Source organism: Erinaceus europaeus, chromosome 20 (assembly GCF_950295315.1).
Source record: "Erinaceus europaeus chromosome 20, mEriEur2.1, whole genome shotgun sequence".
NCBI classification, from domain to species: Eukaryota; Metazoa; Chordata; class Mammalia; order Eulipotyphla; family Erinaceidae; genus Erinaceus; species Erinaceus europaeus.
This window is the reverse complement of record NC_080181.1, coordinates 49,254,027-49,280,872: the sequence shown is the minus strand read 5'-3', so window position 1 is coordinate 49,280,872 and position 26,846 is coordinate 49,254,027. Positions and strand designations below refer to the sequence as shown.

General features: G+C 42.0%; 1 long non-coding RNA gene across 1 annotated transcript in view; it reads right to left on the bottom strand.

Moving 5' to 3' along the window:
* LOC132534859 (uncharacterized) overlaps nucleotides 1-26,846 on the bottom strand; it is a 538,114-nt gene that overhangs the window by 13,643 nt on the left and 497,625 nt on the right. The window contains exons 20-21 of the long non-coding RNA XR_009546598.1: nucleotides 24,541-24,805; nucleotides 22,831-22,954 (exon numbers count right to left, since the gene is read on the bottom strand). This is a non-coding gene — a long non-coding RNA (uncharacterized LOC132534859). The remainder of the gene's footprint in view (nucleotides 1-22,830; nucleotides 22,955-24,540; nucleotides 24,806-26,846) is intronic.

Here is a 26,846-nt window from a genome sequence, read left to right as displayed (position 1 = left end):
TATCCGAGCCTCCAGGAGATGGAAGATTTAGTATCTTTTCTCTGACTTCAGTCAGGGGAAACTTCTCCTGATGGCTTTTGATGCGTACTGGAGGCTGAGAAATCAAACCACTTTTCTCTGCAGCAAGGATTCGTATTAAGTCGCTTTCATTTTCAGTAGAGATGCTCATGGCACTTTGCAAATGGTGTCATCCTTGACCTGTGGTGGTTGTATTTCTGGACCTCAGAGCATGCTTTTCATGTCAGCAAATGAGCTGTTTCCAATCCCTGTGCCAAGGTTTGCTTTTTTTTTTTTTTTTTGGTCTGTGTCTTCGGCTTCTAAGCTGAGACTGTCAACATTACTCTAACTTGTGATCTCGCACCACCATGTTTAAAACAATTTCCATGCACATTGATTCAGGTTGAGACGCAAGCAGGAGGTCCCATAGTGGCAGGCTCTTGCATTACTCTAATCCAGTTACCACTGAGTTAAAATGCTTTCATTACAGTTTCAAACCCCTGGGAGAGAGAAGGGATGACAAGCCAGGGTCTTGCTTATTATGTTTTAAACCAGCATGGACTCCAGGAAATAGTAGTGAGACTCAAGGAGTTCATTTTTACATATTTGCTCTCCTTGGTTTTCTAGTTTGGGCTTCTTAGTCTGAAATTCCTTCAAGTTCTCGAAGCCCACCTTGCTGGAGAGATTGGAGAGCAGCGACTCATGCCATCATTACAAATAAATGACCTATTTATGCTAAGCATTTGGGGAAACGTATGTGGCTCAGGCCTGCTATAACCTGCCCTCAACCCACCCCCCACTCCACGGAGAGATATTTTGAATCTGTTCACCTAAGCATTGGTGAATTATTAAAAATTAACTACTTCCTTAACTACTTCCTTAATCATTCAGATGAACATTCTAAATCAAATATTTAAGGTACAATTTGATATAAGGCAACTTATTTATTCAATTAATATTTATGGAACAGCTACTTAAATGTAGGCACTGTGCTAAGCGGGGTGTCTCAAAGGAGGAAGTGTTAATACTGACCTCCTCTGAGTTCACAATCTTAATGGGAAACTGGGCGAGTGAGCACGTCCCTGTAATCACTGAAGGTACGTGTAATCATTGAAGGTCCATACCCTAACAGGAGAAAGGAAGAAGTCATAGCAGGGAAAGCTGGGGGTCCTCTGCAGAGACCTGTCTCCTAGATAAAGTTAACCGGTGCTTATGAAAGACTGAGTGGTCAGAACAAGAGTTCAGTAGACAGAGCACAGAACTTGCAAGCCTGAAGCTACAGGTTTGATTCCTGGCAGTGTATAAACCTGTGTAGTGTTTTGATTTCTCTCCCTCTGCCTCTCTCTCCCTCCTTTTCTCTCTTGTGTTTTCCTCCCTCCTTCCCCCTCTCCCTCCCACTCTCCCTTCCACTTTCCCTCTCTCTCACTAGTAAAACTCTCTATTTAATTTTTAATTTTTTTGCATTATCTTATTTATTTATTGGATAGAGACAGTCAGAAATTGAGAGGAAGGGGGAGACAGAGAGGGAGAGAGAGACAGAGAGACACCTGCAACCCTGCTTCACCACTTGTGAAGCTTTCCCCCTGCAAGTGGGGAATAGGGGCTTGAACCTGGGTCCTTGCGCATTGTAACATGTGCTCAATCAGGTGCGCTAGCACCCGGGCCCCTAGAATTCTCTTTTTCATATGAAGTAAGTGAAATAAATGTTTACAAAAACAAGGAGAAAAGGAAAAGAAAGATGGGGGAAGGACTTTGAAAGGTATTTGAAAAGGTAGTTGCAGTAAAGGTTGCTCAATCCCATCGCACATGCCAGCAGATGGATTTACACACTGCTCCCCAGAAAGTCGGCATTCTGGGTGTTTGAAACTTCCACTCGTTACTTTCCTGTCCAAACATCATTTCTATTTCAGTTAGAGACAACCATGTTAAAGGTATTACCTTCTAGACTTCCCCCAAACTGTGTCCTTGTTACATACACACACACACACACACACACACACACATACACACTTATATTTATAACTAGTGTCTAGTGAAAGAAGGGAGAAACTATTATTCAAGTGACTACTTTTCCTTCACAGCTTGTAAGAGCTCTGAAATACCGGGTTTTTTATATGCATAGTATAAAAAACTCTTTGCTCTATTATGCGCTGACTTTATATTCGTGGGATGAGTAGAGTTGAATGAATATACAAATGAATCAAGAAAATAACAGTAGTGGGGGCTGGGCAGTGGCACACCTGGTTAAGCACACACATTACAGTGCACAAGGACCAGGGTTCAAGTCCCTGGTCCCCACCTGCAGGGGGAAGCTTCACGAGTGGTGAAGCAGGACTGCAGTTATCTTTCTATTTCTCTCCCTCCTCCCTCTTTGTCTTCCCCTTCCATCTCAATTTCTGTTTCTACCTAATAAATGAATAAATACAATAAAATCAAATGACAGTAGTGAGAAAAATATCCCTACTGATTTGCGAAATAGCCTAACACAGAGAAGCCTGAATATTAGATTTACATTCTATATATCTTTAGAATATGGGTTAATCATATTATTGATCACTTTAATGGATTATTCTAAGTTATCTCCCACTTTGTGATTTTTAAAAGGTAGACTCTCGAATCTAATAGAAACTTGCACGTTTGAAGAATTTTTATCCAATTCATAAGATAGTCATTCAACATCTTAACTACGACAATGTAATCATCACTCTAAGAATGTGAACTTTTCCCCCTGACAGTAGAGTTTGCACCCTGTCATTAGCAGAAATTCACAGAAAATCAAAGTTGGTTTGCTCTTAGGAGGCAGATTCTCTTTGCAATAGTGTAGCTGAGCTTCCTGGCACTACATATGAATATTTTGGAGAAAGCCACACGGAGGCTCCGTGTCTGAATTAGACTTTGATTCAACTTAAATCCATAGGTTGAAAGAGAAATTGGTGGATGGTGGAAATTATATATTTTTTATCTTATTCTTAAAGAAATGATAACAATTTATTAGCCAGAAATTTCTTGACTATGAAGATATTAATATATATATGTATATATATATATATTAATAACTGTGCTTACCTCTTCCAGGGATATAGTTGAGAAAATTTATATAAACAGATAGACATAGTGACTGATTTGTAAAAAATCACTGAACGTATTTTGATAAGACAATTAGATTTTGTTATTTTTTTGGTCTGGAAGGCTAACCATTTTAGTCATGATGTAATTTCTGATAAATCATGAAGAAATTATCTTAATATTGACATAAAATTGTGTGGAGTCTTATTTTTAGTTTATTATATAATAAAATATTTTGCAAATATTTTTCTTTTTAATATTTTTCATAGAACAGAGATGGATTGAGGGGAGAAGGGGAGATAGAAGAGAGAGAAAAAGAGAGACAGCTGCAGACTTTCTTCACTTCTCATGATGCCTGCCCCCCCCCCGCAGAGAGGGACTAGGGGCTTGAACCCAGCTCCTTGTACACGCACCCAGCTCCTAGTTAAACACCTAAAAAGGGGAGGTGTTACTAGACTATAAAAACAACCAGTTGGGTCAGGCGGCAGCACAGTAGGTTAAGTGCACACAGTATGAGGGTAAGGGACAGCACAAGATCCCTAGTTCCAGCCCCCAGCTTCCTACCTGCAGGGGGTCACTTTGCAAGCTGTGAAGCAGGTCTGCAGGTGTCTATCTTTCTCTCCTCCTCTGTCTTCCTCTCCTCTCTCAATTTCTCTCTGTCCTATCCAACAATAATGACAACAACAACAATAAACAACAAGGGCAACAAAAGGTAAAATAAATAGCTTCCAGGAACAGTGGGTTTGTAGTGCAGGCACCAAGCCCCAGTGATAATCCTGGAGGCAAAAAAAAAAAAAAAAATTGATGAAGAGATGTGTATACAATATACTCTGGGAATCCATAGAAACTGAAGGAAAATTGTGTTTTGTCACCAAGAGCAAGGTTAATTGGTTTAGCTTCTAAACAAAGTTTCTAAGTAAGTATGAAGTTTTAGCATACTCTGATAGTATTTTCTTTTGTGGTACTTTTAAAGACATTTTTCACTGTACTCATTTTTGTTTTTACTCAAGAGAGAGAACAGAGTACCATTCAGTTCTGTCATATTTGATACAGGGAATCAAACCTGGTTCATTTTCTCATTTTCTGTACACAAAATAGTTATGTGATCTGAGAAGCCCAATCTCTGCAAAAACTCAAACATTTGGAAACTGGACCATTTTACACAGTTGAAATTTTACAATGATTCTTTAAAAAATATTTTATTTATTCATTTTAATGAGACCGAGAAAGATAGAGAGAGAGAGAGAGAGAGAGAGAGAGAGAGAGAGAGGCACACCAGAACGTAAGTTCAGCTCTGGCTTATGGTGATGCTGAGAATTGAACCTGTGACCTCAGAGCCACAGGTATAAAAGTCATTTACATAATCAGGATGCTATCTCCCCAGTCCAATTTCTAATAATTTTAATACATATTGTACCATAATAACCACTGAATAAGCTACTATGAAAATGTATGCCTCCTAACATTCATGCAACTGAACACATTTGCAGAGTTGAGTGGGTTTACTGTAATAGAAACCCAAACATTTAGCCCAGCCCTGAATGTGAAGTGCTTACCTGAATGCAAATCAAAACCTTCAAGTTTGTCAGTGTGCCATTATTAATGGATGTTTAACACCCTGTTAAGCTGTCTACCACTCAGCTGTTTTCTTAGAGTTGGTTGAATAACTGGTATTCTTCCTGCTCACAAAGTCTTTGTTAATGTGCATATTGCAAAATCATCCTAAGTAAACAGTGTGTGTCATCTGTATTGAAGAGAAGTAATGTATGGATTAGTGTATAATCGCATGGGGTTAGGGAGAAAAAATGAGTCACCAAAGTAGCTGGTCCAAAGGAATAAATAACTAAATCATTATCTTGATGCCTGACTTAGAAAGCTTTAGCTCTCGAAGGCATAATGTCTCAAATATAAAGACCATTGTGTAAAGCCCTATTACAGACTGCTACTTGGTGGTTTCTGATGGAAAATGATGGACGATGCCTACACTTAGTAAAACACGAGATTTGCAAGGAGAGAAAAAAAAAAGGGAAAGAAATGGTCTTGATAGTCAGCCAAAGTTTTTGCTACTTGTTGGTGAAAATTAGAAATTTGTGCCATGAAAGAGGCAGGATAGGCAGAAATAAATTGCTTTTCTTATCAGGACACACCTGGAAGCATCTTCCAAAACAGAATTTGACTCTTTTTTTTTTTTTTTTTTTTTGGTATCTCTTCTATGTTCTGGTGCATAGGATGAACAAAGAGATGTCTGCCACCAATCATATCATAATTGGGATAAGAAATAATAAATGGATTTCATGAATGTATCGATGCCAGTTGCCCTGCTTTGAGAGGAATCCTGACTTAGCAAGAGAGAGTATTGTGACCTATTAATCAATCATATCTGTCAGAGATGAAGTCATGGATGTGAAGCTCCACCTCACCAGGTATTTGACAATCATGATCTAGTATGTGTGGGGGTGGGGGAGGAGGATGAGGAGGGGGCTAACATGTAAGCCGAAGTGTTTAATACAGTACTACTATGGGGGTGTCTAGGGGAGATCATAGTCAAGTTGAGTCTTGGAAGATGATCAAATCTACACCAATGATTAGGAGTAAATGTCTGTGTTCCCCAAAATGTTTGCTTTGGGATACCCAATATGATGATGTTTGGAGATGGTGAGTTTGGGACATAATTAAGTTTAGATGAGATTGGGAGGATGGAGAGCCCCCGTGATGAGATCAGTGCCCTTACATGACGAGACCTGCTAGCTAGCTTCCTCTTTCCACTCACATTAAAATAGCCTTTTGCAAGTAGGATGATGTCTCTAGATACTGGAAACAGTACTCTGTTGTTTCTACTACTTAGATTTCAGTAACTTGGGATAGCAGCCATTTACCCAGTTCAGATCTAACCTAGCTAGGTAGAATATCCACAACAACTAAGACAGCCGAACACTTAGGAACACAAATAAAGACGAGAGGGGCTTAAAGTGTCTGATTATTTATAGGTGGTGTGCAATCTCCACATGCCCAAGGTACCCTCAAAATCTACAGATTTGTCCCAAAACCTAGATATACTCCAGTTCCTGTGAGAGAGAGCTTATGTTCACACGTATCCATAAACTACTGCAAAATATATACCTGAAAGCAGAAGTACACTAGAGTTTGCAGTGAGTACCCCCCTAACACTTCCTCTCCACTATTCCAAGCTTTGGGTCCATGATTGCTCAACAATTTGTTTGGCTTTGTATGTTAACTCTCTTTTCAGTCACCAGGTTTCAGATGCCATCAGGATGCCGGCCAGGCTTCCCTCGATTGAAGACCCCACCAATGTGTCCTGGAGCTCAGCTTCCCCAGAGACCCACCCTACTAGGGAAAGAGAGAGGCAGACTGGGAGTATGGACCGACCAGTCAACGTCCATGTTCAGCGGGGAAGCAATTACAGAAGCCAGACCTTCTACCTTCTGCAACCCTCAATGACCCTGGGTCCATGCTCCCAGAGGGATGGAGAATGGGAAAGCTATCGGGGGAGGGGGTGGGATATGGAGATTGGGTGGTGGGAATTGTGTGGAGTTGTACTCCTCCTACCCTATGGTTTTGTTAATTAATCCTTTCTTAAATAAAAAAAATTAAAAAAAAAATCTACAGAGATTTTTTTTTCTGCCTCAGTCTTTGTCAAAGCTACTCCATTCTCTGCATGTGACCATCATTGTTTCAGCCACAGTCATCACTGATTTTGAGTATCCTCAGTAACCTCCAAGCTAGCTTATGCAGACCTACAATTAATGCATCTGTTTTTATGCATTCATTAATTCATTTTGTGACTTTATTGAGGAATAGCTTAGGACTCTGTGTGTGTGTAATTCAGTAATTTCCTTTTCAGCAAGCTTAAAGGTATTCCACAACCACCATCACAATTCAATTTTAGACCATTTTCAATAGCCCTCAAAGGTGTTTTGTGTTTATTATCAACCATTCCCTACCCTACATCCACCACCTGGTAAACATTAATCTATTCTCTGTTTTCAAAGGTTTGCCTTTCTGGACACTTCACATCAATGAAATCATGCAGTGAGTAATATTTTGTTTCTGATTTCTTTGACTTAACATAGTTGGGTTTTTTTTTTCCACGTTTATCCATGTTGTGGCTTGTACAAGTCTCTATTGCAGAGTAATGTCTCATTGTTTGAATATATCATATTTTGTTTACCCATTCACAAGTTGATGGACATTTGAACTGTTTTTATCTTTGACTGTTATGAATAATGCTATGGGTATTCACATATAAGTGTTTGTGTATGTATGTGTGAGAAATAGAACCTGTTTTCATTTATTTCTCTTGCTTAGACAGCTAAGGGAGGATTCTGGGTTATATGACAAATGTAGGAAGGTAAAAAACTCCCTAAAACAGCTGTATGATTTTATATATTCATATTATATTATATTACACACACACACACACACACACACACACACAGTTTCACCCTGGTTTTCACTGCAGATTGTTGCTAGAAGATTCTTTTCAATAAATGGTTTGTTTTTTTTATAGTCCAATTTTTGTTTCCAGCGGCTAGGGCCAGTGATGATACACTTAGCTCTGAGTGCACACAACACCACACAGAAAGAACCTGGTTCAAGCACCTAGTCCCCACCTACAGGGGTGAAGCTTCCCTAAGGTACTACCAGTGTCTCTCTTCTTCTTTTCCTCTCTACTTCCCCCTCTGTTCTCTGTTTCTCTCTGTCGTAACAAATATAAGGAGAACAAAGTAAAAATAAAGTATGAAAAACACTGTCAATGTTTTCTAGTCATTCTCAGAATAAATTCTTTTGTATTCATTACTTTCATATAGAATCAGAGCAAGTGAGAACCAAGGGAAAGATAGGAGAGAGAGGGAGCAAGAGATACCTGTAGCACTGTTTCACCACTCATGAAGCTTCTCCCCTGCAGGTGGGGACTGCGGGCTTGAACCCGGGCCCTTTGCATTGTGCTTTGTGCCTTTTACCAGAAATACCACCACCTGGCTCCCAGCCTGATGAATGCCAAACCATGGTGGAAGGGAGCCCCCTCAGACTCTCTTCTTCAACAGGACCATGGGTAGTCCCCAAATGTGTAAGTATTATTAATAGCTTAAGAGTGAAAGAAAGGAGGGGAGGAAAGAAAGAGAGAACAGCATAACTTTCAGAAGAGCCAGGAGAAGAAAACGTAACAGGAATCCATTTAAGAGACCCTCAAGAAGGAGAGCAAGATTCCCACTGCAATATGCTAACTGCTGTCTCTCCACCAAGAACTATAAAGCCCCACTGGGTCCGACTGAGGAGAACGAGGAGTCAGTAGGAGCTTATCTGACAGACAGGTTGCTGTCTTGAGTGGTACGGAACATTTTCTAACTAATTTTCTGTGGTTTTACTCACTGCTTGATTTTGGGTACATGTATGACTTTGTTTAGGAGATGATTTAGAACAAAAAAAAGTAAGAAGAAAAAAAGAAAAGGAAACTGGAAAGAATAATAATAATAAAAAAAAAAGGCTTAATTCTGCTCAAGCTCTTGTCTTTCAGTCTTCCTTCCCAATCTGTTTTGACATCAAGACTTCCTTGTTTTGTCAACTGTGCTGGAGACAGGTAAGGATGGCAGGTATGTAGCTTCTTAATCATTAAGTCTCAAGTCGTCTTGACATCTGCCAATAGTTGAGGCATTTTATTTTTAAGTCTGAATTATCTGTTCATTCCCTTTTCTAGCTATTCAAGTTTAGTGACACGGTCAAAAAAACACCATCACCACCACCACCACCAACAACAAAAGACGTACATTCTACACAGCAAATGCTTTTTGGGGGTGGGTTTGGGTGGGTGGGGGGAGCACTTATTTTCCCTGGGATTTTAAAATCTCAGTTAATGAATTAACTAAATAATTAACCAATTAATTAATTAATTTTGCCTCCAGGTTTATTGCTAGGGCTCAGTGCCTGCACTATGAATCCATTGCTCCTGGAGACCATCTTTTCCCCTTTTGTTGCCCTTGTTGTTTATCGTTGCTGTTGTTAATTATTATTGTTGTTATTGCTGTCATTGTTGTTTGACAGGACAGAGAGAAATGGAGAGAGGAGGGGAAGACAGAGAGGAGGAGAGAAAGATAGGCACCTGCAGACCTGCTTCACCGCTTGAGAAGCGAACCCCCTCCCAGGCCGGTGGGGAGCCGGGGACTTAACCCGCTGTGCGACCGCTTGGCGCCCTCTACTTATTTTTAATTTATTATTGTAAAAATTGTATTTATTAGGTTGATTCCATATTTAATGTTGTTTTCATAAGCTCTCAATTTACTGTCTTATAGAGAAGATTAAATTTACTGGTAATAAATTTAATGTAAGATTGAGTTAATGAGTCAATTTGGTTTTTCCACCAAAACTGCTTTTGTAATTTGGAAAACCTCTTTAAAATTGGGGGTAAAAAACCTGAAATATTAATGAGAACTTTAAAAAAAAAACAACCTTATAATTGATAAGTTTATTGACATACCTAAAGATAATTCTATTTCCCAGCTTAAAATAATGTTTAAAATAATCATGGTTATTACAAGTTAAATGATTATGTTTCAAAAAGAAATTGTGATTCTTTCCTCAGTGCTTCTTACTAATACTAATTAATTCTTACTAATATTCTTACTAATACTATTCTTAGTAATATTATTAATTATTTTTTACTAATGCTTACTAATATCCCAAACTTTGGAAATTATGCTTTGAAAGAAATAAGTTCTGAGTGGTCTTTTTTGGGCAACTTTTATAGCCACAAGTTGTTTAGGAACATTAAAAGTAGGTAGATGAGATAAAATTCAAGTTTCAATTTTAAAAGGAGTAGACAGGAAAATAGACACAAACTTTGCCCTCATGACTAATTAAATAATTCTTTGATTCAGTGAAGATCTGAGAAGCAATTCAGATACGGGGGAAGAACTTGTGTGCCCAAGTGTGAATCCTAGCTGCTAACTTAAAAAGTAAAAAGCACTGGATAAGTTATCAAAAATCTTTCTGGATTTTAGTATCCTATTCCATAGATTCTATCTAATCAATAATCATAAATTTCTATGAGGTACTGTTGAATTACACGGCCAAACATTTAGTTGACATACTGCTACTATCAATAATTATTGGAATTATGAATATAACTATAGGTAGAAAAACAAGGAGTAGTAAATAAGACAAGGTATAGGAACAATGAGCACTAATTAGTGAAACAAAAAAAACTTGTAATGCGAAAATCATACTAGTCAACTTGATGAAATCCTCACAAGATAGATCGAAACCCAAAGTAAACATAATGACCAATTTAAGAAGAGAAGTAAAAATGGAAATGCTTATATATATGTGTGTGTGTATATATCTAAAGACATATGTTTGAATGACCTTTTTTTAAAGATTGTATTTACTTATTAATGAGATACATAGGAGGAAAGAGAAAGAGCCAGACATCACTCTGGTACATGTGCTGACAGGGATTGAACTCAGGACCTCATGCTTGAGAGTCTGATGCTTTATCAACTGTGCCACCTCCCGGACCACTAATTTTTTTTTTTTTTTTTTTAGTGGAGACAGAAAGACAGAGTGATAGAGACCATAGATCACAGCACTAAGGCTTTTTTCACTGCTGTAGGGGCTTGGCTTGAACTTGGGTTATGCACATGACAAACACAGATTTTTTTTTTTTATATAGAGGGCTCAAATATTGGAACAACTGAAGAGTCCATTAGTAGGCAGAATAAACAACATTTGACAATGGCATATTACACAGGGTCATATAATAAATATATGTACAGTTACTTTTATATTTTCACCAAAGTCTTTTAGCAAATAGAATAAGAAGAATTACTATTAAGTGTTTTGAAAATACTTTAGTGTAATTCTGGCCCCAAACAAAATATGTGCTAAAAACTGAAAGCATTTAGCAGTTGGTCCTATTCTGAAAGACAGATTTAAAATTATTGTGAGTGAAAATACACTTGGCATTTAAATATAACACTAGTTGATTTTGAAAGCAAAATCAAATATTTTATTTCAGGAGAGGTAAAACTTCCTGTCTGAATGAAGTCTTTAGTGGCTTAGCTAAAAACAACAACAAACCCAGCACTGTTGTCGTTTTATTTAAGCAGTAGGTTGGCTAGGGTACAAAGTGATAAGTGCCTTCAGTTGTTGTTGAGGTTATAAAATGATGCAAACTCATTGGAATACAATTTGACAATACACCCCTTACACGATACAGGATGTCAGTTAAAAAAAAAAATGGTGAGAAGGTTATCACTTAACAGAAAATTCTGTGATGGGGACCAGGTGGTGTCACACCTATCTAAATGCACATGTTACATGTGTAAGGCACCTGGGTTCAAGCCACCAGATTCCCACATTGAAGCAGGGAAGGTGGGGGGAGCTTCATGAGTGGTGAAGCCATGTTAAAGATGCTTCTTGGGAGTGGGGCAGCAGTTCGGTGGTTTAAGCCCCTGGTTTGAGCCCCGGGCTCCCCACCTGCAGGGGATTCGCTCCACAGGTGGTGAAACAGGTCTGCTGATGTCTCTTCCTCTCCCTCTCCCTCTCTCTGTCTTCTCCTCCTTTCTCCATTTCTCTGTGTCCTGTCCAACAACGATGATATCAATAACAATAATGACAACAACAATAAAAAGGGCAACAAAAGAGAAAATAAATCAATATTAAAAAAAAAAAGATGTTTCTCTTTCTCCCTGTCTATAATCCCCTTCTGTTTCAATTTCTCTCTGTCTCTGCCCAATAGGTAAGTAGGTAAATTAATAAAGCATTAAAAAAAAATTAAAATCAACCTTTGGATTTCTGTGTTATCAAATGGTCATGAAGCAGTTCAAGTTCCAACCTTTAGCTACCTTAGCATGACATTTTTCTTTCTTTTTTCTGAATAGTTTTTTTTTTTGCCTCCAGGGTTATTGCTGGAGCTCGGTGCCTGCACCACAAATCCACTGCTCCTGGAGGCTGTTTTTTCCCTTTTGTTGCCTTTGTTGTTTTAAGGTTGTTGTGGTTATTACTATTGCTGTTGTTGGATAGGACAGAGAGAAATGGAGGGGGGGAAGACAGAAGACAGAGAGGAGGAGAGAAAGACACCTGCAGACCTGCTTCACCGCTTGTGAAGTGACCCCCTGCAGTTGAGGTGCCGGGGGACTCAAACTGGGATAACTACCCGGTCCTTGCGCTGTGTGCCACGTGCGCTTAATCCATTGTGCTACCGTCTGACCCCTGCCTGACATCTTTCTAAAGTCCTGTCAAGATAGCATGCTGACCATGAACATCCACTTTGCTTTCTTTACTGAAGGATACAGTAGAGGGACTTTTCAACTCTGACCTTTTCGATGAAAACTCTCCCTTCTCCCCTCGTGTTTCTCAACAAATGGTAAGTGATATGTGTCAGATGAGAAGGCATTAGCCGAGACAACGGGCCAATGGCACAAAACAAAAATAGTCCAGAGGGTCAAAGCAATAGTGAAATAGTAGCACACTGGACATGCAGGGATAAATCCCAGGTTCAGTACCTAGTTCTATTCGTAGCCGGGGCTGGGGGCCTGAACACATTCTTTAATAACAAATCACAGAGCAGGGCACCAAAGTAAAAACCCTGTGGTGAGGGGAAGGGTGGACATTCGGCTTCCCGGGACGGCGGGGGGTGGGGGCGGGGGTGGGTGGGTGGGATGGTACACAGTCTTTTGGTGATGGGAATGGTGTTCATGTACACTCCTAGTAAATTGTAGTCATATAATGTCCTTAAAGTTCGGGCTCCAGTAGGCCGGGCTAGCTTCGTGGCGGTAGACAGAGACTCAGACACGGCTGGGCAGAGAATGCAGTTTAATCTTTATTCACAAGTGGGCAAATTGCCACACCATGTGCTTCTCCATCTTCCTCCTCCAGCAGCTGCGGTAGGAACTCTGGAAGTCCGTAGGGTTTTGGGGGCGGGGACAAGGGGGCGCGAAACTAGCAGGGCCAAACCACCACCTCCCAGAGGCCGGGGGGGGGGGGGGCAGGCGAGACCAAACCAATGTGAAGCATAGCAACAATTCCCCCTGTTCTTTTTAACTAAATGACCATAGTATCAGGGGTGTGGGGTGAACAGAAACCTATATCGTACAGGCATTTTTAAAAAAGAAACTGGCACAAACATGGAGGAACATGTAAGCGAGTAACAAGAACCAGTGTGCTGCCAAGGGAAGGCCTGAGGGGGACCTTTTTTTTGCCTCTGGGGGGCGTTACTTGCCTCGATGGGCATTTTCTAGCATGGGGGAGGGTGTGGCCTAGAGTCTCAAGGCAGCTGGCTGCAGTCAGTCTTTGAGAAACCCAGCAGCATAAAGGGAAGCTGCTAGTTTTGTGCAAAGTGTCCAAGAGGTGTACCAGTGAGTCCGATAGAAGTGTCAGTCCAAAGCAGATGTCCACCAAAGAACTGCCAGGGGGTGAATTGTTGTACGTCTGTCTCGATGGGGAATGTCAGCCATCGGAATTCCGCTTTTCTGTAGAGAACTTGACAGCTGCAATTCACTTACTTATGAAACAAAACTTGTAGCAGGTTAGTTTACCACAATTGATAACTCTATTACAATTGGAAGTCTTTTCTTAGTATGATTTTAAGGTTGTTTAAAGTTTAAACAATAGAATGTGGAAAGGTAAAAAAAAAAAAGCCTCAGGCATGAGAATCATTAGCATAACCATAGTGCAATCTAACATTTCTAATTGAGAAGGAATCTGAGCGTTTTACATATCAACAAGTCTATTTAACTTTTTGTTACACCCATTCAAGATGGAGACACACCCTACGTGTGCGCAGGTTTTTTTTTTAGACCAACTTAGTTAAAATATATTGATTTTTAACTAATTTTTACCTCAGACTTTAAATGTAAGTTAATTTTATCTTTATGAGAATTACGTTGAAAGCCTTTTTCATTTAACTTTGTCTGGTAAGAATATAGTCTTAAAGTTATATTTTTAACCTTAAAGTTAATGTTACCAAACTTTAAACACACACATAAACATGGTCTTTAATACACAAGGAGAGAAACCTATGTTACGAAGACATGTCATTTTAAACACGAATTTAGATTTATAGTGTCTTAGTCGTTGGGGGGGGAGGTCACCATCCGGAGGTGGCCTCCAGCGTAGCTCCACTTCTAGGAATTGTAGGTTTAGATCTCTGGATGAATCTCTGCGTATTCTAGTTCGTCTGCCTTCAGACCCAAGTTTGGGATCTCTGCCAGGGGGCCCAGTTTCGGCAGGGAGCCCACGGTCTCCGGGTGGTCCAGGATCTTCCCAGACTTCATAGCAGGAGGACAGGCGGGCCAGCAGTGCAGAAGGCAAGGGCCGAGGTGCCCTGAAGTGGCGGCCAGGATAGGCTGCCGTGGCCCAGCCCGCCATGTCTGCTGCCCTGCTCCAGGCGGCCGAGCAGCGTGGAGGGAGCCCGCGCCCAACGCCCCATGCCACACGGCGGTGAGCTGATTCAGGTGTGCGGGCAGCAGGCAGAAACCAGAGAGAAATGTTCCAGAAACAGTCTCGTGAAGAAAGGGCAGAGGCCTTTGGAAACCTCTTCACAAGCAGAAAAGCAGCCCATAGTAGATAGCCAAATTGTCTTCACTTATCGGAGGGGATGCGCAGGTCAGGTCCACGTGGGCTCCATATGTCATTAAGGTTCGGAGGCTCCAGTAGGCTGGGCTAGCTTCGTGGTGGTAGATCAAGACTCAGGGACACACGGCTGGGCAGAGAACGCAGTTTAATCTTTATTCACGAGCGGGCAAATCACCACACCATGTGCTTCTCCATCTTTCTCCTCCGGCTGCGGCAGGAACTCTGGAAGTCCTTAGGGTTTCGGGGGCGGGGACAAGGGGGTGCTCGAAACTAGCAGGGGCCAAACCACCACCTCCCAGAGGTGGGGGGGAGGGGCGAGACCAAACCAATGTGAAGCATAGCAACAATATAAATCACTATTTAATTAATATGAGAGGGGGAAAATTGATTGTATGTCTCGAACTTTTTAAAACACAGACTGAGTCTTTTTAATACATAGGCTGAATCTTTGATATGTTGACTCAAAAGCCTAGACCAGGTAAAACAGAAGCAGCCGGTGGCACAGCTATATACAATTTGCTGGGTATTATACAGCAGATCCTAACAAAGGAACCTTTCAAAGTTAACCCAATTACCAAATAATGTGATGATAACAATAACTGTCCATTGTCTTCTTGAACCCTAAGACAGCAGGAACCTCACATTTCCACTATAGAGCCTATATTTCCCCCAGTCCTGGAACCTTAAGGTGGGGCGCATTTTCCTGCATGCTTCTCTCAATTCATACCAAATAATATTGCATCTGCCGGTCACAACCTAATCAACACAACGAGTGCCACCCCAGCATGCTTCACTTCAGACTGTGTCCAGAGACTTCAGGTGTGGAATGACAACCCTTCAGCTTCATTACTCAGATGAGACCTTTCCTTTCATAGTATTCTCTAAATCCATTCCAGGTGGTTCACTTCCTAACAAAGTCCCAAAACCTAGATATAGACCAGGTCCCCTGAGATAGAGCATATGTTCACATGTATCCATAAACTAGGGCAAAATATATACCTGAAAGCAGAAGTACACAATAGTCTGCAGTGAGTACCCCCCTAACACTTCATCTGCACTATTCCAGCCTTCAGGTCCATAATGGTCAACAATTTGTTTGGCTTTGTATGTTAACTCTCTTTTCAGCCACCAGGTTCCAGAAGCTAGCATGATGCCGACCAGACTTCCCTGGACTGACGACCCCACCAATGTGTCCTGGAGCCCCACTTCTCCAGAGCCCCACCCTACACCCATGTCCAGTGGAGAAGCAATTACAGAAACCAGACCTTCTTTTTATTTATTTATTTATTTTTTATTTTTTATTTAAGAAAGGAGACATTGACAAAACCGTAGGTAGGAGGGGTACAACTCCACACAATTCCCACCACCCGATCTCCATATCCCACCCCCTCCCCTGATAGCTTTCCCATTCTCTATCCCTCTGGGAGTATGGACCCAGGGTCCTTGTGGGTTGCAGAAGGTGGAAGGTCTGGTTTCTGTAATTGCTTCTCCACTGGACATGGGTGTTGGCAGATGGACCCATAATCCCAGCCTGTCTCTGTATTTCCCTAGTGGGATACCGCTCCAGAGAGGTGAGGGTCCAGGATACATTGGTGAGGTTGTCTGTCCAGGGAAGTCAGGATGAGGTCACAGTAGCACCTGCAATCTGGTGGCTAAAAGACAGTTAAGATATAAAGTGGGACAAATTATTTAATAGACAGGAACCCAAAGGGAAGAACAGAGCAGATGAAACTGGGGGTCTTCCTGCGGGAAGAAGCCAGGAAGTGTCAAGGGCAGAGGTGGCACCGGCAGCTGGAGCAGGAAAAGGCATAGCTCCTGTCAACAATTTCTAAGCCCACCTCTAGCACCGGACCTTTCCACAGAGGGCAGTTTCCCATTTGCTGAGGAAATACCAGTCTGGAAAGTGAACAAGAAACAAATATCTTCCGATGAAACCTCCATAAATACATTTGCTATAGGCTTCATTAAATATTCATGGCACGCACATGTACAGGTTGAATTACCTTTAAATATTAAATCTCTTTCCAGTGGTGGAGAGTTGCAGATTCATTCAGTGTTTATAAGGAGCGGGAAGAAGAAGACAGGTTTCATTATCTACTGACAATTTAGCTGCCAGTTTCACTGGGTTCCTAAGGTTAGTGAGGGCTTTCACTCGGGAGAATCTGACATAACACCCAGCATCAAGCCTCTGCCCTGGAAACTGCAAATGAAACTTAAATATGGGGGGGTCGGGCAGTCATGCAGCAGGTTAGTGGAGGTGGCGCAAAACGCAAGGACCCGGTTAAAGATCCTGGTTTGAGCCCCTAGCACCCGACCTGCAGGGGGGGGGGGGTCGCTTCACAAGAGGTGAAGCAGGTCTGCAGGTGTCTATCTTTCTCTCTCCCTCTGTCTTCCCCTCCTCTCTCAATTTCTTTCTGTCTTACCCAACAGCAATAACAATCACAAAAAGGATAAACAATAAGGGCAACAAAGGGAAAAAATGGCCTCCAGGAGCAATGGATTCCTGGTACAGGTACTGAGCCCCAGTGATAATCCTGGAGGCAAAAAAAAAAAAAAAAACTTAAAGATGTACTAAAACCGTTTTTTAAAAAAAGGAATTTATTTATTCATGGGGAAGATAGGAGGAGAGAACCAGACATCACTCTAGTACATTTGCTGCCAGGGATTGTACTCAGGACCTCATGGTTGAGAATCCAATGCTTTATACACTGTGCCCTTTCCCAGACCACATTTTTTAAACAAACAATGAAATAGTGTTTAATTAAATTATTATTATTATTATTTTACTAAAGCACTGATTAGCTCTGGTTTTTGGTGGTGCAGGGGATTGAACCTGGGATATTGGAGTCTCAGGCATGAGCATCTCTTTGCATAACCATTATGCTGTCTCCCCTGCCCAAACCTTAAGTGTTTTTACACACACTTTTGGGAAAAAATGGGCTGTTGGGTGCTTCCTGCCTGCTCTGCTTAAGGCTCCGTATGTTGGCGTCCTCACATTTCCAACCAGCAGGCCACTGGAGTCAAGAGTTGCCTTCTGGGGCTGGTGACAGTGCACCTGATTGAGTGTACATGTTATAACGCACAAGGACCCAGGTTCAAGTCCCTGGTCTTCACCTGCAGGAGGAACCTTCACAAGTGGTGAAACAGGGCTGCAGGTGTCTCTCTGTCTCTTTCCCTTTCTTTCTCTCCCCTTCCTTCTCAATTTCTGGCTGTCTCTATTCAATAAATAAAGATAATAAAAAATAAATTATAAAGGTATTTAGGGAGTCGGGCAGCAGCGCACGTGGCGCGAATTGCAAGGACTAGTGTAAGGATCCTGGTTCAAGTCCCTGGCTCCCCATCTCCAGGGGCGTCGCTTCACACTGGCTGTGAAGCAGGTCTGCTGGTGTCTATCTTTCTCCCCTCTCTGTCGCCCCCTCCTCTCTCCATTTCTCTCTGTCCTAACAGCGACGACATCAATAACAACAATAATAATAACTTCAATAACAATAAAAAAACAAGGTCAACAAAAGGGAAAATAAATAAATAAAACATTTAAAACAATTCAAAAAAGATATTTAAAAAAAAAGAAGAGTTGTCATCCTTTCATGTCACAGAAGGGATGAAAAGAGGTTTCATGGAGGACAGCTGAGAGTATAGAGCCGAGGTCCGTGAACCCAGGGTCAGACTGCGTGGGGGGGACACCCCGCTTCCACTTTCTGAACCGTCACAGAGGGAGCCATGCAGACAGCGCTCTCAGGCCCCGAACAAAATCAGCAAATCAGGCCCTCCTTTCTCGATTTCTTTCTCCTATCCTCAAAACCATCAAACAAACAAACAAGTATGTAAGTGACTGTGGCCATCAAGTACAAAGAAATCTAGATTACCCTTCTCCACTCTTGTCTAGCATCATCTCTCTCTGAGGGGATGTTGGGGCATTTGAGCTCAAGAATGAGGCAATCACTTCTCTACTGGCTCGTGCAGGCACGAGTTCCATTACTTCAAAGACTAAGCTACACACGCTCGCCAGAATAAATAAATTGAACAGAAAATCAAAGGGAGAATAAAGAGAGAGAAACCATGGATGTATGAGGTGCACTGAGTAGCAACAGTGAGCTACTTACTATATAGATGCTAGTTTCTCTCTCAAGCTTTTTTCTTCTTGCCTCCAGGGTTATTGCTGGGGCTCAGTGCCTGCACCATGAATCCACTGCTCCTGGAGGCCATTTCCACCCCTTTTGTTGCCTTTGTTGTTGTAGCCTCGTTGTGGTTATTATTTTTGTTACTGATGTCGTCATTGTTGGATAGGACAGAAAGAAATGGAGAGAGGAGGGGAAGACAGAGAGAGGGAGAGAAAGATAAGACACCTGCAGACCTGCTTCACCGCCTGTGAAGCGACTCCCCCGCAGGTGGGGAGCCGGGGGGCTCGAACTGGGATCCTTACGATGGTCCTTGTGCTTTGTGCCACGTGCGCTTAACCCGCTGCGCTACTGCCCGACCCCCTCTCTCAAGATTTCAAGCCTGAAAGGTGACTAGTCTGGCACATATTCTGCCACTGACTGACTGATACCTGGAATTATAATTCCTCCACCATGGCCTCCATGGGATAAACAGAAGCAATATCACAGGTACTGCCTACCTCACTCACAGGCATGGACTGGGGCCGTAAGGGTGAGATGGGGAGGGGGCAAGCAATGGCACAAGCGGTTGAGTGCACATGTTACAATGTACAAGGACCCAGGTTCAAGCCCTCAGTCCACTCCGGCAGTGGGAAAGCTTCACAAGTGCTCTAATATGCTGCAGGTCTCTCTCTCTGTCTCTCTTTAACAATTTATTTTAATTTTCTTTTTTAATTATATTTATTTACTGAATACAGATAGCTGGAAATTGAGAAGGGAGGGAGAGATAGGGAGGGAGAGAGAGACACAGAGACCCCTGCCTGCCCTGCTTCACTGCTTGCAAAGCTTTCCCCCTGCAGATGGGGACCAGGAGCTTGAATTCGGGTTCTCGCACATTGTAACGTGCACTCAACCAGGTGCGCCACCACCCAGCCCCCTCTATCTCCTGCTCTATCTGCCCATTCTGTCTAGATTTCACTCTGTCTCCATCTAATAAATGAATCAACAAAATGTTCTTATCTCCATCCAATAAATGAACTAAACAAAAAAATTAAAAATTAGAAAAAAAATGGGAAGAAAACAGTGGAGGATGCCATCACCCATCCCTGAAAACAGCCCAGCTACCACCTCAGCACCCCCATCCCCTCTCTGTGGAAATGATGCCCAGATTCATGCCCTGGGCCCCCCGCCCAAAGGTCTTCAGTTGAGTCTTCCGATGTGTTCATCTGTTTATTTTATATTGCACCACGGAATGAACACAGGACCGCCTGAGTGCTAGCGTCTCCCAGGGCACTTTCTGACTTTTAAAAACATTGTGCATATTATGTATATATATCTATATGTTTACTGGGGAAAGACAGAGAGAAATTGAGAAGGAAAGAGAAGACAGAAAGGGAGAAAGGTGCAAGGACCGGCGTAAGGATCCCGGTTCCAGCCCCCCGGCTCCCCACCTGCAGGGGGTTCGCTTCACAGGTGGTGAAGCACGTCTGCCGGTGTCTTTCTCTCCCTCTCTCTGTCTTTCCCTCCGCTCTCCATTTCTTTCTGTCCTATCCAACAACAATGACAGCAGCAACAACAACAACTATGATGATAAACAACAAGGGCAACAAAAGGGAAAAAAAAATCAGAAAGGGAGAGAGAGAAGGAAAGACACCTGCAGCGATGTTTCACCACTTGGTGAACTGTTTCCCATTCCCCCCCCACCCCAAACCTGAGAGAAGTCTCTGAGCCTCAGAGAGGCTCTGCCTACAATCTCGACTTAACCTCACCCCGGGTTTTGCCCATGCCATTTGGAACTATTTAAACCACCTGGACAGCCTCACACCCGTGTCTGCTCAAATTCAGCCCAGGTAAGAACCAAGGTCTCCTGAAATGGGGCCATCTTTCCTTGACTGTACTAGGATCTGAGGTGACTGGCCATGGTGCCACTGCCTTGAGGCCCAGCGTGACACTTTGCAATTCTTCAGCTATAAGGCATCAGAAAGCCTCAAAGTTATAAAGGAAACTCTCAGGAAACCCATTTTCAGCCCTTCCCCACAGCCTCTGTCGTCTGATTCCTCCCTCCCCATGGGGCAGGCTGCAGTGCCAGAGAGCTGCTGGAGCCGGGCGAGTCGCCAAGCACCTGAGCCTTGGTTGGCAAGGCAGAGAGATTCTGGGAAGTGGCTTCTGGGGACAGGAAGGTGACAAGGACCCATGCTGGCTTCCCATCTGACACTTACCTGCAGCACCATCTGTGACACCACCCCCCTCTCAGGCTGGGGACATAATGTGGCCTCTGGGGAACATGAGAGCCCTCCCCAAATTCCAGAGACTTGAGTCTGGTCAGAAAGAGCAGAGCCCACTCCTGCTTCATAAAAGCCCATTGGTCTAAAGCTGCCCTTTGAGAAGCTTCCAGCAGGCTCAATTCACTGCACAGTGTTACATGTTCCCATGTAGCTGACCCGTTCTGCCTGGGTGAATGAATTCCATCACACACACACACACACACACACACACACACACACACACACACACACCTCATTTTACTTTATTGTTTAATTAATTTTATTAGTGATTTAATATTGGTTGACAAAATTATAAAATAACAAGAGGTATAATTCCACACCTGTCCCATCATCAAGGTTCTGTGTTCCTATTCCCTTCATTGGAAACTACCGTATTTCTCCCCAGATGACAGATAAGGGTTGACTATTATTTTTATAGCTATCTGTCTATATTTACATATATTTGCCCATTTTTTCTCTATGGTCCTGCCTTCTCTTCCTTTATAAATCACACTGCCACTTCTGAGTGTTTGCCCCTTCTCACCCCTTTTTTTTTTCTTTTCTCTTTCTGGATCTTGATGGAGTTCAGAGCCCTCTGGTCATCTTTCCCCTATCATTTCTCCCCCTCTGGGAGTATGGACCAAAGTAATATATATATATTTTTTTTGGGGGGTGGGTGGGTGCAGAAAATGGGAGTCCTGGCTTCTTGTAATTGCATCTCTGCTGGACATAGGTGTTGGCAAGTCAATCCATATCCCCAGCCTGTTTCTGTTGTGTGTATGTACTTTTATTTTCCAAAGACAGAGAGAGAGGAGAGAATTTGGAGATGATGGTGGGAAAAGGAAGCACAACACACTGCAGATTTTTCATGTAATATCTTCACATCTTTAAATCCCCAATTTTTACACCATTTTTTTTTTTTTTGCCCTTTTGCAGAGATGTACCTATATGGAAGGAAAATCTCTAGAGTGCGAATTATCACTATAATTCTAAGGGAGACACATCAATAGCTCTGAGAGATGTAAGGGAATCCCCAGAGAGTTCCCCTGTCCCTAGACCCCAGCTAACAATGTCTAGAAAGATCACTGGCAGACAGGGTGCCCTGCTGCCCTGGACCAGACCTACAAGTTACTAAAGTACTTACTGTATTCATCTGGTCTACCTCTGCCACTGATGTTCTTGGCAGAAGAGGAGTTGTCACAGTCTAAACTGGGTCCTTGCACTACACCTTGGGGGCAGCCATAGCAATTACTCAGATGACGACATGAGGAAGACACTTGTGATGCTGGAAGTGAACCGGAAGCTAATGTGTTTGAGTTTTCTTCATTCCTCAGAGGGAACTTGGATTTAATAAGCACAGATGTTCTACACATATTCTCATATTTCCTCCCTAAAAGAACCCTTTAGTATTCCACTTCACACTTCAGAAAAAAATGGATTTAATTTCCTTTCAATTTTAACATTTATTTTTGAATTGAGGACATATTTTACGAGATTGTTACCTCAGAGTTGCTATTTTACATCTCCACTTCCAAATTAAATCATTTTTCTTACATCACATGGCTGGTACACCCCTTTTTTGGACATGCCCACATTTGAATATTTTGTTTCCGTGACTCCATAGTTATTCTTTGCTAAGTTTCATAATTGTAGATATTTGTTGTTTGGGGGGAGATCAGTTCTACTCTTTGTAACTCCATGACCATGCCTCTCAAAAGTCCCCTGTATAGTTATTCTTAGCAATAAAGAAAGAATATTCCCAACAATGGCTGAATATGTTCTCAAACACGAAGCGAATAAGCAAGGGAACTTACGTGCACAGTGGCCCTATTTTTCCATGCACGCAGGGAGGTTCAAGTCAGTCCCCTGGTGCATTGTGGGAAGCTTAGTGTCTTTCTTCTCTGTTTCTCAAAAAAGTCAGTCCAGACTGATGAGTCTCTAGTGACAAACAAAATAATCATAATAAATAAAATTGGCCTTTTTATACACAGAAAAGTAGTCTGGATTTAATCTCCCTTGGACATATCCAAATTCCCATGAAATCAAGAAATTGCTTAACAAGTAGAATATTCCAAATGAAAGTGAATAACTGACTGGGCTTAGAAGGGTCATATCTTTGAATATCTGGTATTATCTTTAAACACGGATTATTGCAAAATCAGAATGGGGTTTACAGAGAATTGTAGTGTTGTTGGCCTGGCCTAGCTAATAAATTACTTCAATAAAATTCTGTAAAACTCTCTCACTGATTTGCGTCTTCTGAGTGACTGGATTATTTTCTTCTCACAGGCTTTAACCTTGTTGAATCCAGAGTCCTGCCAGATTCGTCTTTGTACAGACAGCTGATACATTTCTGAAGATAAACTAGATGCTTAAAATATGCTTATTAACTTTATTCATACGTCATTCTTACTGATTTAATTCACACAATCTTCTGGCCCTAGTTCCAGCCTCTGAGAATAAAACAGAATTTGCATAATGTTTTTGCAGTTTCCAAAACATGTTTGAAATGATATTTTTAGGTGTAATGCCTACCTCTATCTCCCAAATCATTATGCAAGTTAGAGCTAAGAAAACTATGAAGAGTTGCCTGGGACAGTACAACTTTTCAAATTCATTTCTTGACGCACCCAGCATACAGCTCCTGCTTCCCGATCCTATGACTTCACTTGTTTGTGTCTGTTGACTTGGCTGGATGAATGGATGCAACAATCAATTAATCAATCAATGAAACCATCAGAAAACGTGCAGCGAACTCATGTTGTAAAACCCCCAGCTAATTAGAGATCAGCACTAAGGCAATTATTTGGTGTGTTTTTAATTGTTGCTTTTGTTTTTTCCAGCAAGGCTAAGGCAGATGAGAAACAAAATGCAACAACACAATAGAAAGAAACCCAAGAAAACAAATGTCCTCAAGGTACATGTGCATTTGGAGGTATTCAGAAACGCTTGCTTCAGAAAGGGTAGAAGAGTCTGGAGTCACAGTCCAAGTGGTTCCTTGTACATGGTCAATCTTTGCCTTAAAGCTGGAGTTAGTGTCAGAAACACTGTGTACTATCTGGCTCCAGAGAGCCAAGCTGTCCTGATAATATCACATTTGTAACAAGGGAAAACCAAACGGAGGTTTAGAACTGGGTGAGCTTCCCTTTTTAACATAACTCCCTTTCATTCACTCATCTTCCTGAGGGTCCTCAAGCTGGGTGGGCTCTTCCCCTCTACTCCGGGCCCGTACCTCTGTTAAGCTGTATGATTAGGATCCCCCAAGTCACTGAACAAACAGGGTCGGATTCTCCATAGTAGACCTTTTTGTTCATATACATTTCACCGACTTTCATTGGACAGATGAGAGAACGGCTATCATCTCCGCGCTAATAATATCCTTCAGTAAATGATAAAGTCAAGTCCAAAGTAAACGGAGAAGCTTTATCAGCATGTCAAAGCGATCCCCTTACAGCTCAGTACTTGCCAACTGTGCATCCTCTCCCTCGACCTGGCCTCCACTAGGCACATTAAAAGGCACTTACCAGAGTGGGTGTTTGTTTGCCAAAGGAGAGCAGGCCTTGTCACCCCCACTTGTCATTCTCATCGGAGGAAGAGAGGTGTGCGTTACAGCTAGACTCCTTCCTGGATGATCTCTTGACTCGAGTCTGGGGGAAATTCCAAGCTTCCTGCCAAGTTATGCTTTCCCTTTCTCCTTGTTAATATTAACTGATGGACTTTGCTGAGGGAAGGTATCTTTCTGACTGTGAACAGAGAGGACGCCGGTGGTCGACCAGTTCCTCTTCCACCCTGTTGTCAGAGAAGATGAGTCAAAAGGGATTTACACACCCAGTTAATCCTAACAGATGGCCCTTCCTGGGTATTTTCAGGGAAGTTGAAAAATCAATCCACATCCTCCCCAATTTCAAACGAGGCAAATCAGCACAACCAACCTTGATGGCTGGTGAAAAGACAGCAAAATGGACACAGTGAGAAACAGGAATGGGGTTGACATTTTCGAAGGACCCATATCTCACTCATTTAAAATTCGGTGCCTCCTCCCTCCCCAGACTTCTGACATATAAATGATGTAGTGAAATAATTTTATTCTTTCTTTTCCTTCTCTCTCCATTTTGAGTGTGTGTGTTCGATCTGTGACAGCATGTTCAGGAGAAATTGCTAATATATGCCTATGCTTGTGTAATTTGTGTGAGCAAATACTAGTAGGCCCGTGATACACACGTATATACATACAGATGACATTTATATCATTCAACTACATACCATGGGGCTTTTCTGTATAACTAGCAGGAACAATTTCTTTCTCTCTTCCTCTTTCTTTCTTTCTTTTTTCTTTTTTTCTTTTATTTTGCAATTGTAGACTAATATTCCCCCAGGAGTGCATGGCTCAGGGAAGGTGTGATGGGCTATGGAGCCCGACATCATAAAATCCCCATATAAAACCCCTGTCAAGATTGATAGGGACTGAAGTGCTAGATCGCCATGGCTGTGTTGGTTTCATTCCAAACACAGCATGCCTCTGAATGATCTGTCACTACCATCGGACCTAGAGAAGGAAAAGCAAGAGAGAGAGAGAGAGAGAGAGAGAGAGAGAGAGACCTCTCATTGCCACTGATAGGCTGCCAGAGGAAGGCCCAGTTCTGGGGAAGCAGCAGGCCAGGAGAAGTACTCTGGAAAGCTCTGGCTTGCCTTCACACTTCCCAAGACCCCTTCATTCTTCCAAGCAGATTGGTTTGCTCATGCCAACACAGTTTTGAGATAGGGTCTAAGACACAGAGGTTAAGAAGAGATGTCATCTTCATCTTCAGGACTATGTGGTCTAAGGATTAGAGAGACACTTCTGGGAGATGAGCACCTGACGGATGTTGGAAACAAGAGAGGCCAGCCCAGAGGAGCTGATATCTGAGTCCTGCTAAGTGTTCTAAAGGGTCAGTAAAAGTTTTCCATGTAAAGGGGAGGGACTCCATTTAGGGTCAAGGAAAATGACCTAAGGGAGAATAGGTTACACACAGAAGCAAATCATAAAGGTTCTGAGCATCTATCTATGCTACATGACAGGTATATATATAGTGGGGTCTGGGATGGGGAAGAAAAAAAATGGGAAAGAAATTCAGACTTTGCAAAAATTCAAGGATTATAGTATGATAATTGGAGCTCCTCCTCCACTCAAGATGATTTTCCCTTTGGAAATTATGCCTTCCCTAGATCATGAGAATATGGAGGGTCCATCTAAACCCAAAAGGAATCATCAGTAGCCTGAGCAGTAAACAGAGAGGCAGACTGCGGGAGAAAATAGTAATGACAGTAAAACCATGAATTCCTGGTCCAGACTCTGCCACATTGCACCCAATCATTTCCCTCTAAAAATGTGAACCTAACAGAGTTCCGAAAATTCACTTTGCGGGATCAGGTGGTGGTGCACCTGATCACAGTGCACAAGGACCCAGGTTCAAGCCCCTGGTCCCCACCTGCAAGGGGAAAGCTTCGTGAGTGGTGAAGCAGGGCTGTAGGTGTGTCTCTCTGTCTCTTTCCTTCTTTATCTCCCCCTTCCCCTCTCAATTTCCCTCTGTTTCCATTGAATAATAAATTTAAAAAAAGATTTTTAAAAATTCACTTTGCTAGCCTTGGTTTTTCCAATCACCATTTGCAGAAAATAAGAAACTTTCTCATTACTACTACTATTATTATTATTATTACTATTGAGATATAATCAGCTTTGTAATCAGCTTATAGCACTAGTGTCAAATACACAACAGGGTGATTTGATATTTATATACATTGTGAGTTGTTGAAACCTTTCCAATAATAATAATTATTATTATTATTATGT